We start from the raw sequence: 14,890 nt of genomic DNA, 5'->3' as shown, positions 1-14,890 counted from the left end.
CTTCAGGATATCATTGTGGAGGACACTGTGTTGGTCTGTTCTATTCCATATTTAGAATTTACTTTAGAAAGCAGAGGTTTTTCAGGCTGTGTTGAATGGATGTTAAGGCTCAGGGGATCTATGACGTGACTGGCCTATTTACTTTATTAAGATGTGTTGTGGGTGTGGTGTTGTGTGAGCTAACTTGTAGAAGGATTGGTCAGATAGTAGAGGTGGGCGAGCCACTGAAAGCTCAAGCCAGGCTCAAGTCTTGATCCTGCTCTGGTCAGCTCGAAGTCCTGTTGGAGCCTCGAACCCGTAACACGCCAAGATTTCATTTGGCTCCCGCCTGCCACCCGCCCAAGATGTGGCGTTACAGCAAGAGCAACCGACTGTAGATCTAGGGAACTAGGTTTGAGTCTTGGCGTGGCTCAACGTATTGTGATTCTGGACAAATCACTTAATCTCCTCGTGCCTATGAACAATGCGTGTGACCTTAAGTAATGTAACTGGTGCTGGTGTACAGGGATCGGCCTTCTGGTCCAATCTGTGCTATATATATAAAAACTACAAAAAATGCATAAAGAGGTTAAAACAAAGCTTCAACGTGAGGAAAGACAAATAGATTCCCATTTACTGGCTAATGTGTACAAAGTGAATCCAGAAAGTTGGATAAATTATGCAAATTGTGTGATCTTAGCCAAATATTTTATTTCACCAAACCTCTTTTTTCTTTACTATCACATATAAAATCACTTTCAAATATGTGACTTTCGACCACCAGATGTACAAAACTATCACGTTTTTAGGTCTCGCCTGTCGATGCGCATGCGCATCGAGCAAGCGAGACTATAGGGGCTCATCCAGACTTTATCTAACTTGCAAGGAATCGTGGCGATTCCTTGCAGTGCCCGTGACTTTTAAGCTCAATGCGCATGTGCATTGAGCTTAAAAGCGCGTGCACATGCCCCCAGCCGCCTGCCTTGCCTACTCTCTCTCACAGCCTCCCCCAGCTCCGCCCCCTCACTACTTGATTGCACGGCCGCTAGGCCGTGCCTCCCCTACTCTCCTCCCCCCTCCTCCTCTCCTCCCCTGCCTGCCTGCCGCTAGGCCGTGCCTCCCCTACTCTCCTCCCCCCTCCTCCTCCTACTGCCGTGTCGCACCTCTCCCCTCTCCGCCCCCTCCCCTGCCAGCCGTGTTACGGTGAAAGGCTTGTTTGTTTATTTTACCCGCCGTGTCTCTGCTGCTTCCCCCTGTCCTGTCTCTCCTCCTCTCCCTCTCTATACCCTCCCCCTCCCCCCCACCACTCCCATCAAGTCCCTCTGGCCCTTCCCTCCTCCCCGGACCCCTCCTCCCCTGCCCCCTCCTCCCCTGCCCCCTCCACCCTTTCTTGTTGTTACTACGTAAATGGTAGTCTGCCAGCACCGCCCATCCTAGGAACTCCAGCACAAGCTTCTCCTGCCTCCGCCCAGAACTGTAACCAAACACTCAGCACAAGCTTTTCCCAATTCAACTTCAGACCGCCCTCCGCTTCACTGCCCAGAACTGTGTCGGAAGTGCGGGTCGGTTTGTGGCATATTCACCTTCCACCTCTAGCAGTCGCAGCACTTCTTACAGAATTCTGCGAAGTCGCTAATGCATCCAGGTGTTTCTTTTTCTGCTCTTACCTGCACGTTTGTACAAAGTAGGCATAGGACAATTTGGTTTGTATCCAGGTGTTTATTTACGTTGACAACTTCCTGCCGCAGATCTTTCAGTACGTAAAGGAAAGCCCCTTAACCCTAGTTATCGTAAAATGCATATCTCGCCCACCCAGACCTCTCTGCTATTGGTAAGGCGCGTGTCAGGGTTCTCTTTGAGCTCTCTAAAACAAAACATGATAACATGCGCCCAACATAAACAAAGTCTACATGCTTTAACAAACAGGACTCAGGGATCCGGGGTCACACATACTCCAGCTGCCTTTTGTCTCCGGCCAGCATGTGTTTGTGGGGGCGGGGCGATAACCTCCTGTTATCTCACTGGCTGTGTCTTATAAAACATATACACGCACATTAACATTTAGAAACACCTGGTAGGGGCGTAAAACAAGGGATTTTTCATTTGCATGGACCGGCAAGCAGAGTCAGGAATAGAAGGGGTCGAATCAACAGAGAAATCGACACCATGTTTGGCTAAAAGGAATGTCTCACCTCACCATCACCCACCCTCAACCCCTCATCCTAACTCGCAATAACCCTCCCTCACCCTCACCCTCACTCACTCTCACTCTCACTCACCCTCAACACCTCACTCACCCTCAACACCTCACTCACACTCAACTCCTCACTCACCCCCACCCTCACTCACCCTCAACACCTCACCCTCACACAGTGCAATAGGTCTCGTAGGATTTTTAGTTACAGCTTTTACAATTGTTTATTGCTTTTTTGATTTGTAATTCTTTAGCATTGGCAAAAAAAAAAAAAAATGCAAAAGATTTACAACAAAAAACCCATAAACAATTCTAAATGCACTAACTCTAATGCTGCGAGACCTATTGCATTTCCAATGCTTGTTTAAGTTCTCACTTCTCAGTACAGTGTTATAATGTGCTGTATTGATGTCAAAGCATTCACATGTTAAAGAAATACACTTTTTTGAATTTTGAAAAGACTTTATCATATTGTACATAATGTTTGTTGCTGTTGGTTTTACAGGGCTCGGCTCATGCCTCAGCTCTGTGATCCAAGCTAGACCCTTGAATCAGCTCTACCAGTTAATTTTTTGGCTTGTCCACCTCTGCCAGATTGACAGATGTCAGAGAGAGCGTCTCAACAATAAATATTTCTAATCAAGTTGGTAAATGTTGAGAAGGGGGTTGAGGGCTGCAGCTAAGAAAAGAATGACCTCAGGGCAAGGACAATGTTGGAAAAAAATCAAGAAAAACTTTACCTATAGGAACTTGAGCCTGCTTTGGAATGAAAAAATAAATAAATAAATAACACGTTTAACGGAGCGGTGCGTCAAACTTAAAAAGCATTGACAGGGACCGTCTTGACGGTGGCTCCTGACAATGCTTTTTAAATGACCGCACACATGGCGGTCATTTCTAAATTTGGCATACAGCTCGTTAAGTCTCTGCCAAGACAACAGAGAAAACTCTGTCTGCCAATATTTAAATCTGGCCCTTGTAGCACCTGTAGGCCCTAAGCATGAGGGCCCACCGTTCAGCCGAAGGCCAATAAGTGTCTCAAAGATATGGGGATCCTTCTCCCACCATTTTGTTCTCCTGTCCTCTCTGTTCTTCTCTCTCCACCTTCCATTGTGTCTGTTCTCTTCTCCTACTTCATGGCATCAGCCCCTCTCCTTGTACACCTGCTCTCCAGTGCTTAATTTTAGCTGGTGGTTCCCGGTGCTCAGCACTGGCACTTAATTGTGAACACAGGCACTTTGACAGGCTGCCACATGGTGGCGCTGTCTTTATAATTTAAAGATGGGCAGAACAACAGTTGTTTATTAATTCAATATATATTAAAAGCACTTATTACCTGCCCCCCAAGGCATTCTGATAGCTCTGGGGGCCTGGAATAGCCTGAATTGTCTCACTTGTAGGAGTGTGATGGTTGGTAGTTGTGTTGGTCCTGTCGTTGGCAGCGCTGGCAGGGGCAACGGGTGGTTCAAGCTGCAGTGGCTTCCTGACGTGGGCCCTAGCACTTACTGTATTACAAATTAAGCACCGCGTCTCTCTCTTGTTCGTCCTCTCTTTTAATGTCTCCCCCTCCTTACCTAGCACCCCTCCATTCTCTCCTGGAGGCGCACGTGCACCCTACGAGAAGAGCCATCCATCACCCTCTGCGGTCCTTTTAAGACAGAAATAATAAAAATTCATTTACGAGTCCATTAGTGCTGTCTTAAAAATTAAATCACCAAAAAACGAGGCAAGAGCTAAAAATATGAGGCTATTTCTCAGCAACGACTTCTGGAAAAGAGCTGCTTCTTGGCATGTCCGCAGTGCCCGTGAGTGTGTTATTGGACCGGTGTGGCCCTCCGCGTCTCATTCAAGGTCCTGGTGACAGGGGGAGAAGGGCGTGACAATAGGGGGAGGACGGGGTGTCAACGGGGAGGAGGGGGTAACAGGGATTAACTGGAAACCTCTGTACACGGCTGACATAAGAGCCAAAGGGCCTGCCGGTTCTCTCAACACACGTTTCGTCACATAGGGAAGTATCCCGTGACTTCTTCAGGGCTGAACTTCGTGCTTGATGGTCCCTCCAATTTCGCTCTGTCGTGATAATTCCGACCCGGCTGGTCTAAAGGAGTACGTCAAAAGTGTGCGTTTTTTAGTAGTTTAGTACTTAGAAACAAAGGAAGGTACGTAAAATCTGGTACATTCATGGGCCGGTAGCATGCGGTAAAATCTCTGCAGCGCCTACCATCTGTCGCAACGAGTAGACCGTTGTCGTGCCAAATCCGATATGTGGTCGGGTGTCTTATATAACAATCCTGATCAGCAGCGAGTACGCTAATGTCCGTGGCGACAACGGGGGAGTTCCCTGAAGAAGTCACAGAATACTTCCCTATGTGACGAAACACGTGTTGGCTGGTTTCTATGAAATAAAAGACAAAGAACAGATCCGATAGAACTTTTTGTTGATTTGGTCATTTACACGACCACACTAACTTTCATGAATTACTCTCATACGTGTGCAAAGGACCTTGTTTTACAGCACCGAATGCTAGTTTTGCATTTTGTGGAATTATGTGTATTTTCAAATAATTTTTCTGGAATTTTGCGTAATTACACATTAGCAAATTAGGCGCACTCCGCACACCCTTGCTAAGAGTCCTCTACAAGAGGGGAGTCCTATGTGACGAAGTGCATGGCCGAATACATATGAAATAGAATCTTATGCTTTACAAAGAATAAGAGAAATTTAACAGTTGATGTAGGAGCCCCATCCGGCACTTGACCAAGTCCATTTATCAGTTCAGGAATACTGATTAATGCAAGAGTACAATAGGGATAACTCGGTTATTCAACTGCAATGAAAAAGCATTGTAGGCCTGGACACCAATAGGAAACAAGCATTGACAACGCCAATAGGTCTCGCCTGCGCAATAGTTACTGACTTTGCCAATATGTTTTCGCCATGTTGTACACCAGCGTGGCTGCTGTTCAGCACGACAAAGTTGGTGGGATTAAGGAGAGTGGCGTGGAGTGGAGTGGCGTAAAATGGTGTTGAGGGTGCTGCGTGGAGTAGAGTGGCGTAGAGCGGAGTAGATTGTCGTGGAAAGGTAAATAGTAGTGTAGTAGAGTGGAATGGCAGAGTGGAACAGAGAATTGTGGAGTTGCGAAGAGTGACGTCGGGTGGAGTGCGATAGAGTGGCGTGGAGTGTAGTGGGGGGGTGTAGAGTTTCACTTTGCGCTTCAAAATTCTGATAATCTTGCATTTGTCTAGACATCGAATCTTTTTTACTGATTTTTAATTTATTCTTACTGTACTTCTGTCCCCTCACACTTCTGATGTACGAGTTCAAGTCGCCCGCACGTGCATCTCTACCAATGTAGTGCAGTATATAAGGTGGATTCGAATGATTTTCTGCCAACACGAGTTTATTCTAAACTTTTTATTCGATGACAGATTGATTTTATCGACCTTTTATGTCCGCCCTTTATTTACAACCCCAAAAAGGAGGAAATTCTGACAACTACAAATTTGTAGTGCCAAGAAGTGCGGCTCCTCCCATGCTTCCGAGAACATCTGGCAAAATGTGTGCTAATTAATTGCATGTGATTTAGGGCCATATGTATCAAGCCTTTTGCGAATCGCAAACGGCCTTTTTGCATGTTTTGGGATGTATGAAATATTCGCAAAATAAGGAATAGCAAAGATTTGCGATTCCTTATTTTGCCATAGCATTTAAGGAATCGCAATGTTGCGATTCCTTAAATGCTATGTATGTAGCATTTTTGGGTTGCGAATTATGGTTAAGAATTCGCAAATTACCACCAACTTGTAGTTGATGGTAACTTGCGAATTCTTCAAAAAATGCACAATTTGGCATTTTTGAAGGTGGCATGTGATGCACACACATGCCCATAGGGCGCCATATGCACACACATGTACATTTCAGGGGTGCATCAGGGTGTCTTTGAGACACCCCTGCACCCTTGAAATAATTCTCAAATTGCGATTAGCAAATTGCGAATTCGCAATTTGAGAATTATTTCCCAATCATTCCCATGGGCCTCCTGGCCCATAGGAATGCATTGGAAATTATTCCTTAATTACGAATAAGGAGGATTAAGGAATCGCTAAAAAATAGCGATTTTCTTCATACATACAATTTTGCGATTCCTAAATAGCGATTCCTTAAAAATCGCTATTTAGGAATCGCAAAAGGGTTTGTTGATACATATGGCCCTTACTGCGCTCCATTCCTTACGGCCCAAACGCATCCGTGTTCGGTTATATTGCGCTTGCACTCGGCACGCCCGCTTCTAGGCGCTCGGCCGGGTTTCATTTCTGAAGAGTTGATTCCTTTATATATGAACTCGCCACTCCGCCCGGCATCCGCGCTGCTGCCAAGCAGAGCATTGATTTTATTGCACGTTTCACCCGTGCGAGCCCAGGGCAGCGGCCTGTGCCAGCCGGATTTACTGCTCAGGTCACACATGGCGACGAGTATAAATCCGGGACATCAAAGGCGCCAATTACTGCGGCTGTGAATTAATTAACCGCTCAAACCCGCCAGGATTGGATATATGTGGCGGCCTGGGCCCCTGCGGGTGCGAGGTTCGTCTCCGGGCCGGTTTAATACCGGCTCCTGGGAGGCAGCGCCTGGAGGCGACGTCATCAGAGGTGCTGACGCGCTATAAACCAATAAACTCAAGCGAAACGTGCGCGTGAACAGGGGCGGACAGATCTACATTCTAATGACCCACACGGTTCCTTGAAGGGACCCTCTCAGCCTCAGTCCTCTTCCAAATGGGAAGAAATATTCAAACATGGGCCCAACCAAAGGCCTGCCATCAGTGCACCACAACCCCCTCCCTGGCCCCATCACCACCTGGCCAGCAGCGAATGCAGACTTTACATTATTCTGAAGAATCAAGGGCACGTCACAGAGGTAAGCAGGGGCAAATCAGCAATGAATTGCGATATTTATCGCAAAACGCGCTTAGTGCGTTTTAATTTATCGCTGCCTATCAACGCATATGTTAGCGGAGAAAGCATGCTATTAGCAACGTTTTTCTCTATTGTGCTAAAATATCCAGCGATAGCGGCGAAATGCGTGAATATCGCTGGAAATCCAGCGATATTCAAGCATTAACGCCAATGGGGGCTTAACCTGACTATCCACCCCCCATTGAATATACAGGTAAGTCATCCTATTAGCAGGCATTAGATTCTAGCGATAATCGCCCTTAGCGTGACTTTTTTTTATTGCTAGGCCTGCTCTGCTAATAGGCGATAGCGACGTTAGCGACTGCTTTCAGTCGCTAACAGGTTGGGTTCGCCCACTTTGCATGTCATTAGCGATAAATATTGCTGACATGCAAAGCGGGGCCCAAACCAGTCGCTATCTCCTAAAAGCTGTCGCTAACTGCTGTTAGCGACAGCTTGCTGATAGGGCGATAAAAATATATCCTTCAAAAATGAAGTAAAAGCTCTCCTCTTAGCCAAATTTACCTGAACTTTTGACCATTGTAATCTCGTATCTCAGTACTCTTCCTCCTGAGACTTCGTATATTGTATATTGGATGTATATTGACCTCCTATGCACTAATGCTACCTTACCTTGTCTCTCTTTTATCTTGTAACCATTTACACTTCTTTCCTCAAATGTTTTGTTTAATTATTACTCATTTGCCTTTTTGTCCCACTCTGTTTGTTCGCGCTCTGATATCCGTAAGGATCTTGTTCGCGCTCTATAAAACTTTCAAAATAAAATAAATAAAATTGCCGCTTTAGCGCCAAAAAGTGCCGCTAAAGCGGCGATATTGCCCTTGCTAATATGCCCCGCAGGTCCTTATGCTGTGCAATGTTCGGTTTAATAGATAGGAAATACCCAGCCCTGTACCCAGGCTGTGCTGCATGCACGGGTGCTGGAACAGGGCATGGGCGTAGGCCACGCCCCTCTGAGCACAGCTGCAGGGAGTGTTCGTTTGGGTACCGGGAGCAGGCTACCGGTTAGCTGCACGTGAGCGGGCAATGTCATGCCCAGTGCACACCAAGCATGGTCATGCAAGGAGGTTGGATGTATGACATTACAACGCATGCTTTTACAACGCATGCTTTTACATCGCTTGCTTTTACATCGCAGTTTTTACAACGCATGCTGTTACAACGCATAGCGCTTTGAGGTGTTGGATAGTGAATAGTTTAATTTACTATTCCAACTCCAGTCCCCGTGGACACTAGGGAAAGTGTTGGATAGTAAATTAAATCTATTCCCTATCCTAGAGCGACCCCCAGCGCAATGCGTTGTAATGGTTTGCGTTGTAAAAGTTGCGATGTAAAAGCACTGCGTGCTAAAAGTTGCGTTGTAAAGGATGTTTCCCGAGGAGGTTGCCACTGGCTAGTGTCTTTTGTCTACCGAGCATGCCTGAAGTACAGGGGCTGTGAAACTGGGGGCGCCATGCTGCCAAAGCTGACCACAAACTAGAAAAGGCAAAGTTTTTCAGGTTTCAGAGTCAGTACCCCCTGAGTAGAATGTCTTTTCAGCGGTGGTCTCAAAACCCATATTTCACAGGAATTATGTCGTACTGATGGATTCTTTATTTTCCATTATTTCTTGAAATCACCTTGTCAGCCAATGGGAACGCTGGAACATACTACAACCCACAGCAGGGTGTGTAGTATTGTTTTCAATACTCATTTCCCTGTTTCAAAAAGATGCAACTTAAAAAGTACCCGCCCTAGATTTAAGCGGTTCTTGTGGCATTTACGCATCAATGCCTCATAGTTGAATATCATGTCACGAGAACCCTATAGTTAATGCATAGAGTTAAGGCAGAACACCGCCGCCAGACTCGTCCTCGGCATCCCCCGACACACATCAGTCAACACCTACGAAGACTCCACCGGCTCCCCGTGGAGAAAAGAGTCACTTTCAAAATCCTCACCCACGCCTACAAATGCCTACACAAAACCGGACCCGGATACCTCAACGACAGAATCAACTTCCACGTACCCAAAAGAAACCTCAGATCTTCCAACCTCGGACTGGCCGAAACCCCACGCAGTCGCAGAGCCAGAGCAGGTAGAAGATCCTTCTCTCACATTGCAGCCTAGACCTGGAACGAGCTCCCGGCAGACATCAGACGCGCCCCCTCCCTGAACACCTTCAGGAAGACCCTCGAGACCTGGCTCTTTGGCTAAACAGATCTGCGGACCCATCCCATAGCGCCTTGAGACCCTAACGGGTGATTAGCGCGCTTACAATTCCATGATTGATTGAGTGAATGATAAACCCGCCCATCCCTTTGGCATCACACCCGTCCCATTTCCTGCAGCCCGAAGCCATGCAGGACATGCAGCCACAGGGAAGTGTCTTCCTGCGGTGATCCACTCCTGAGAGACAGAGGGAACATGACCAGCACACGTCCCCTGCCCCACCGCTCTCACCTGTGTGAGCCGCTACCATTGTCTTCTTGTGGTGATCCAGTCCTGGGAGACAGAGGGAACATGACCAGCACACGTCCCCTGCCCCACCGCTCTCACCTGTGTGAGCCGCTACCATTGTCTTCTTGTGGTGATCCAGTCCTGGGAGACAGAGGGAACATGACCAGCACACGTCCCCCGCCCCACCGCTCTCACCTGTATGAGCCGCTACTCTTGTCTTCTTGTGGTGATCCAGTCCTGAGAGACAGAGGGGACATGACCAGCACACCTCCCTGGCCCGCTGCCGGACACCAGCCCCTGGTCCTTCAGTACTGGAAAAAGGAGGTAAGCAGCTCACGGGAACCAGACCGGCCCAGTGGGGTGACTATGGCAGCAAAGCCTATCCTTTCCTTGCCTCTGACTGGCCAGCACCTCCTCCTCCTTCTCCCTGCTTCCTCTAACACTTCCAGTCCCTGCCGTGGAGCATGGACCTAGTGCTGCTTCTTGTCTGCAGCCAGAGTCCTTCCACTGGCTGCACACTCCTGCACTTCTTTTTTTTTTACTTTTCAACATGTACTCTCGAAGGGTGCTTGTCTGCAGCCCATCTCCCACCCCTCCCTTGTGTTGCTTGTCCCCCCCACCCTCCTCCCTCAGTCCATTGTGTTGCTGACCACCTCCTCCTACCCACATTTCCCTTGTGTTGCTTTTAAAAATATATATATATTTTGCATTTTATATATAGTGTAAGCCTGGGTGGTGAACTCCGCTCCGCCCTTGGAGTTTGCAGAGCTTTCCGCACTCCACGTTACACGGAGCTTGCAAAGTTCTGAAAAACTCAGCAGAGGAAATTTGTTTTCCTCACTCGTGCTCGTCAATATCAAGTTGGAGAGCACGAGTGTGAAAAATCCACCTCCCAGAGAGATTTTTCCTCGTTCACAAACGTCAATGTCAAGTTGGCGAGCGCGAGCATGGAAAATCAACCTCCTGGTTAGATTTCCCAAAGCGGGCATTCAGATTTCGCATTAAGAGTGGTCCCGTATGCTCACAAACGCTCTAGATGAGAAAGCTGCAGCTCGAGTAAAAAATCTACTCGAGCGGCAGAAAGGAAGCAGTGCCCGCTTGCACTGTGCATGGTGCCGTTCGCAATGATTGCACAGTGCAAACAAAACCCGGCGCTGAAAATCAAAGAGGGCCCTTTATGGTCGATTCCCCTATGAGCCAGATAAAGTGCCTTGAAATTAAGCCTCTCTTCCACTGGAAGCCAGTGCAAGGAGGCCATTCTACTTTTATCATTGCTGCGGTGTGCTGGACTAGCTGGAGGCTCTTAATAATGTCTTTGTGTGAACCCATACACAAGGAATTCCCATAGTCCAAGCGGGAAAGAATAAACGCTCTGGACACTGTTCTCGTAGACTAATTGGGTGGGAGCTCAAGGATTTTACATAGGGTTCTAATCATGCCAAAGCAAGATGCTGCTTGTTTTTTTTTTCTTGGGCCTCAATGGGTAAGGAGCTGAGCGACAACATGCCTCGGCTCAATATGGGGGAGGAAGGGGTGGGTGAAGTTCCCAGGTACTCTGGCCATCCAATGGTTGTTCGAGGAGTGGGCTTGTTTCCTAAAATGATCAGCCCTGTTTTATCTCTGTTCAACTTGAGTGAGCTAGTTCACCATCCAACATGCACCTTTCTCCAGATGCAGGGCCGGTTGTTGTTGTGAGCCTGTCCCTGGGGAAAGGGAGACAATCAGTTGGGTGTCATCAGCGTAAGAAACAATCAACACCCCAAATTCCCCAATAACATCTGCCAATGGGCATAGATAAATGTTACCCCCTTCCACGGGGGGGCTAATTCTCCCGCGGTGTGGGGGGGAGGGGGGCTGCGTGTAGCGATGCAGTGCTCGTGACGAGCTGAGCTCGTCACGACTCCGCCCACTCAATGGAACGCCCCGCACAGGAGGGGAATTAGCCCCGCATGGGCATTCCGCGGCCGTTATGACGAGCTCAGCTCGTAATGAGCACAGCTCCACTGTGCCTGATGACGAGCTCAGCTCATCATGAGCGCCGAAGGGGTTAAAAAGTGTAGGGCTCAATGCAGAGCTCTGAGGGACCCCACATTTTAAAGGAAACACATCTGAGTAGCAGTGAGGATTTACAGATTTAAAAGGACATTTCTTTCGGAAATAAGGAGAACCAGTTTAATGCACCATTTTATATTCTGATTTCACTCACCCGAGCTTCAGAGTCCCGAGTCTGACACAACGCCTGCAGAGCGTGCCGAATGCGGCTGCGAGATTGATAAAACACTTGCCTTTTAAACATCACATCTCTCCGCATCTTCACGAGCTGCACTGGCTCCCAGTGGTGAGCAGAGTAAAATTCAAAGCGCTCACCCTAGCGTACAGAGCACAAAAAGGGAACTGTCCCAATTATCTTAAACTCCGACTCCCCCGTTACCACCAAGAGAGACACCTGCGCTCGAACTCGCAGATCCTACTGGCCGTACCACGAGCGAGAAGGGCGAGACTCGGAGGCAGATCGTTTTCGGTCGGCACTGCAAAGCTCTGGAACTCCCTACCCTCTGCCATCCAATCTGCCTCGTCAGAAGCCATCTTTAGGAAACTCCTAAAGACCTGGCTCTTTGCGCAGAAAGCTTAGCACCTCTCCCTGCTTTTCCTCTTGGGTTCTGCGGTTTCTTTTCAGCGCCAGGACACCTCCACGCGAGGTAGCTGTTCGCGCTATATAAATATCGGTATTATTATTGTCCACCGTGTCGAACGCTGCGCTCAGGTCGAGAAGGATAATGGCCGTAGAGCTTCCATTGTCCAGCAATATTGTCAATTCTTCATAGTGTGGTTTTCTTGCTGTGGGGTGAAACCAGTTTGGGTGAAGTGGAGAAGAGAGTTTTCCTCCAAGAATAAGGGGAGGTTTTAATTAATATGTTTTTCTAGTACCTTCCCCATGGCTGGAAGCAGGGAGATAGGGCTATAGTTCCCGGGACATGTAGGGTCAAGCGAAGTTTTTTTTTAGCTGAGGCTAGACCACTGCATGTTTCCAGGCTCTGGGAACGACTGCAGTGGAAAGGGATAAATTAAGGAAGTACAAAATTGTGGGGAAAGTCTCTTGGGCTCCTTGTAGCAGAGTGTGGAGTGGCACCGGGTCCAAAGGGAATCAAGAATTAACGTTGCCAAATAATACTGTAAGTGACTATATTGTGACAAGGGGGAATTCTGGGATACATGCCCTCTCCTCGTGCAAGACATGTCTCTCCGGCTGGCTAGACAAAGCTTATTTTGTCTGTTGTAAATCACTATAAATAACAGAGACTTTATCTTGAAAATACGCCGCAAGTTCATTGCAGCGTGCGACTGTCGCGGTCGGCAGCGTGTTTTCAGTTTTTGGAGTGGTAAGTGAGTTGACAGTGCGGAAGGGTTCCCTCGGGGCATTAGCGGCATTCATCATTACAGATTCATAATTTCATGTCTGTGCCTTTTTAATTTACTGATGGAAATCTGATGGGTACCCTATAGAAGAGATTTTTTGTTTTCTTCATAATTTTTTCTCAATTTTCTTTCTCAGGTTTTACATCCTTTTTTTAAAGAGGCCGGATCAGCCGTGAACATAGGTGCGATTTCCCTTTATTTCCCTACTTATGGTAGTAATAGGGATAATTTAATCAATCAATCAAAGGTTGGTAAAGCGCAACTACTCACCTGCAAGGGTCTCATTCGTCACGAGCCACGGTGGTGCTGTGCTGGTGACGGAGTGGTTCCGTCACGGCCCGGCCGCCGCGCCCGCACGGCGCTGATTTCGCGCCTGTGCTGTGCGTACTATTAGGCGGGCGGGAAAGTGACGGAACCATTCCATCACAAGCACAGCGCCACCGCGGCTCGTGACGCGAGGCCCCCCCTTCCCCATAGCGCCACGGCGAAATTACCACCGCGGCCAAGGGGTAAAGCACTGCACCTGACCTGACATTGAATGAACATAACCGAAGTCCCGCTAGCGCCTTGAAGCTGTGCCATGCTGATTTTTTCTTTTACTTATTATTTTTGATTCTAATTTAAAGTCCTCAAATCACACTTTAACAGCCCGGCAGAGGCCAGCCTTTGGTTACTCCGCTTATGACTCTCTCCTCCAACACTTGCCCTAATATTGCCCTACTATTCCATCCCACAAGGGCTGATCTCTGCTCCTAAACCTTCACTTATAACTCTCACCTCCAACACTTATCCCACTTACCCTATGACTCCACCCCCCCAAGGCCTGATCTTCACTCCTAAACCTTTGTGTGCTTTACTTTTAACTGTCTCCTACAACACTTACCCTACTTACCCTACTACTACATCTCACAAGGGCTGATCTCTGCTTGTAAACCTTGGTGCACTCTACTTTTAACTCTCTTCTACAACACTTACCCTACTACTCCACCCTTCAAGGCCCGATCTCCACTCCTAAACCTTCATTTGCTTCACTTTTAACTCTCTTCTACAACACTTACCCTACTTACCCTACTTCTCCATCCCACAAGACATGATCTTCACTCCGAAACCTTCATGTTCCTTACTTTCAACTTTAACTCTCCTACAACACTTACCCTACTACTCATCCCCCAAGGCCTGTTCTCCGCTCCTATACCTTGGTGCACTTTACTTTTAACTCTCTCCCACGACACTTACCCTACTTACAAATACTAACTCCTTCCACTCAGCAGCACTCTTACTCACAGCCCTAAGAAGCGCCCCCCCCCCAATGTGCACTACCTGACTCCCCATACCACCCCACACCAAGGTGCTGCCCCATCCTGGTCAGCCCCCATTCATCCCTCAACAAACTTTATTCTCCACACAGGGGGCTCTGTAGCCAATGGGAAGCCTGGCAGGGCGGGGCACCCCCACAATAATGCTTGCCCCCCTCAATGCTACAGGCAGCAGGCCAGGGATTGCTTTCACAAGAGAGGCTCAGCTCATGTTCACCCCACCCCCCTCTTGGACTATGTCCAGCGCTGGACTGTGAAAAAAACTTCAAACATTTCACTGCGAAACAAACCTCAAATCACATCTTTAAATTTCAAAAGATCCGTAAAACTGCTCCTCAGGGTCACCTACAACAAGCATTGGAAATGCAATAGGTCTCGCAGCATTAGAGTTAGTGCTTTTAGAATTGTTTATGGGTTTTTTTGTAAATCTTTAGCATTTTTGTTTCCTGTAGCCAATGCTAAAGAATTTAAAAAAAAAAGCCATAAACATTTCTAAAAGCTCTAACTCAAATGCTCCGAGACCTATTGCACTGTGTGAGGGTGAGGGGTTGAGGGTGAGTGAGGGTG

The 14,890-nt window shown here is 47.7% G+C and overlaps 1 pseudogene; it reads left to right on the top strand.

Moving 5' to 3' along the window:
- Positions 1-14,890, top strand: part of LOC144785316 (forkhead box protein F1-B-like) — a 123,549-nt pseudogene that overhangs the window by 2,249 nt on the left and 106,410 nt on the right.

This window comes from Lissotriton helveticus, chromosome 10 (genome assembly GCF_964261635.1).
Source record: "Lissotriton helveticus chromosome 10, aLisHel1.1, whole genome shotgun sequence".
Taxonomy (NCBI): Eukaryota; Metazoa; Chordata; class Amphibia; order Caudata; family Salamandridae; genus Lissotriton; species Lissotriton helveticus.
Note: the sequence above shows the minus strand (reverse complement) of the source record. Positions and strands in the feature narration are given on the sequence as shown.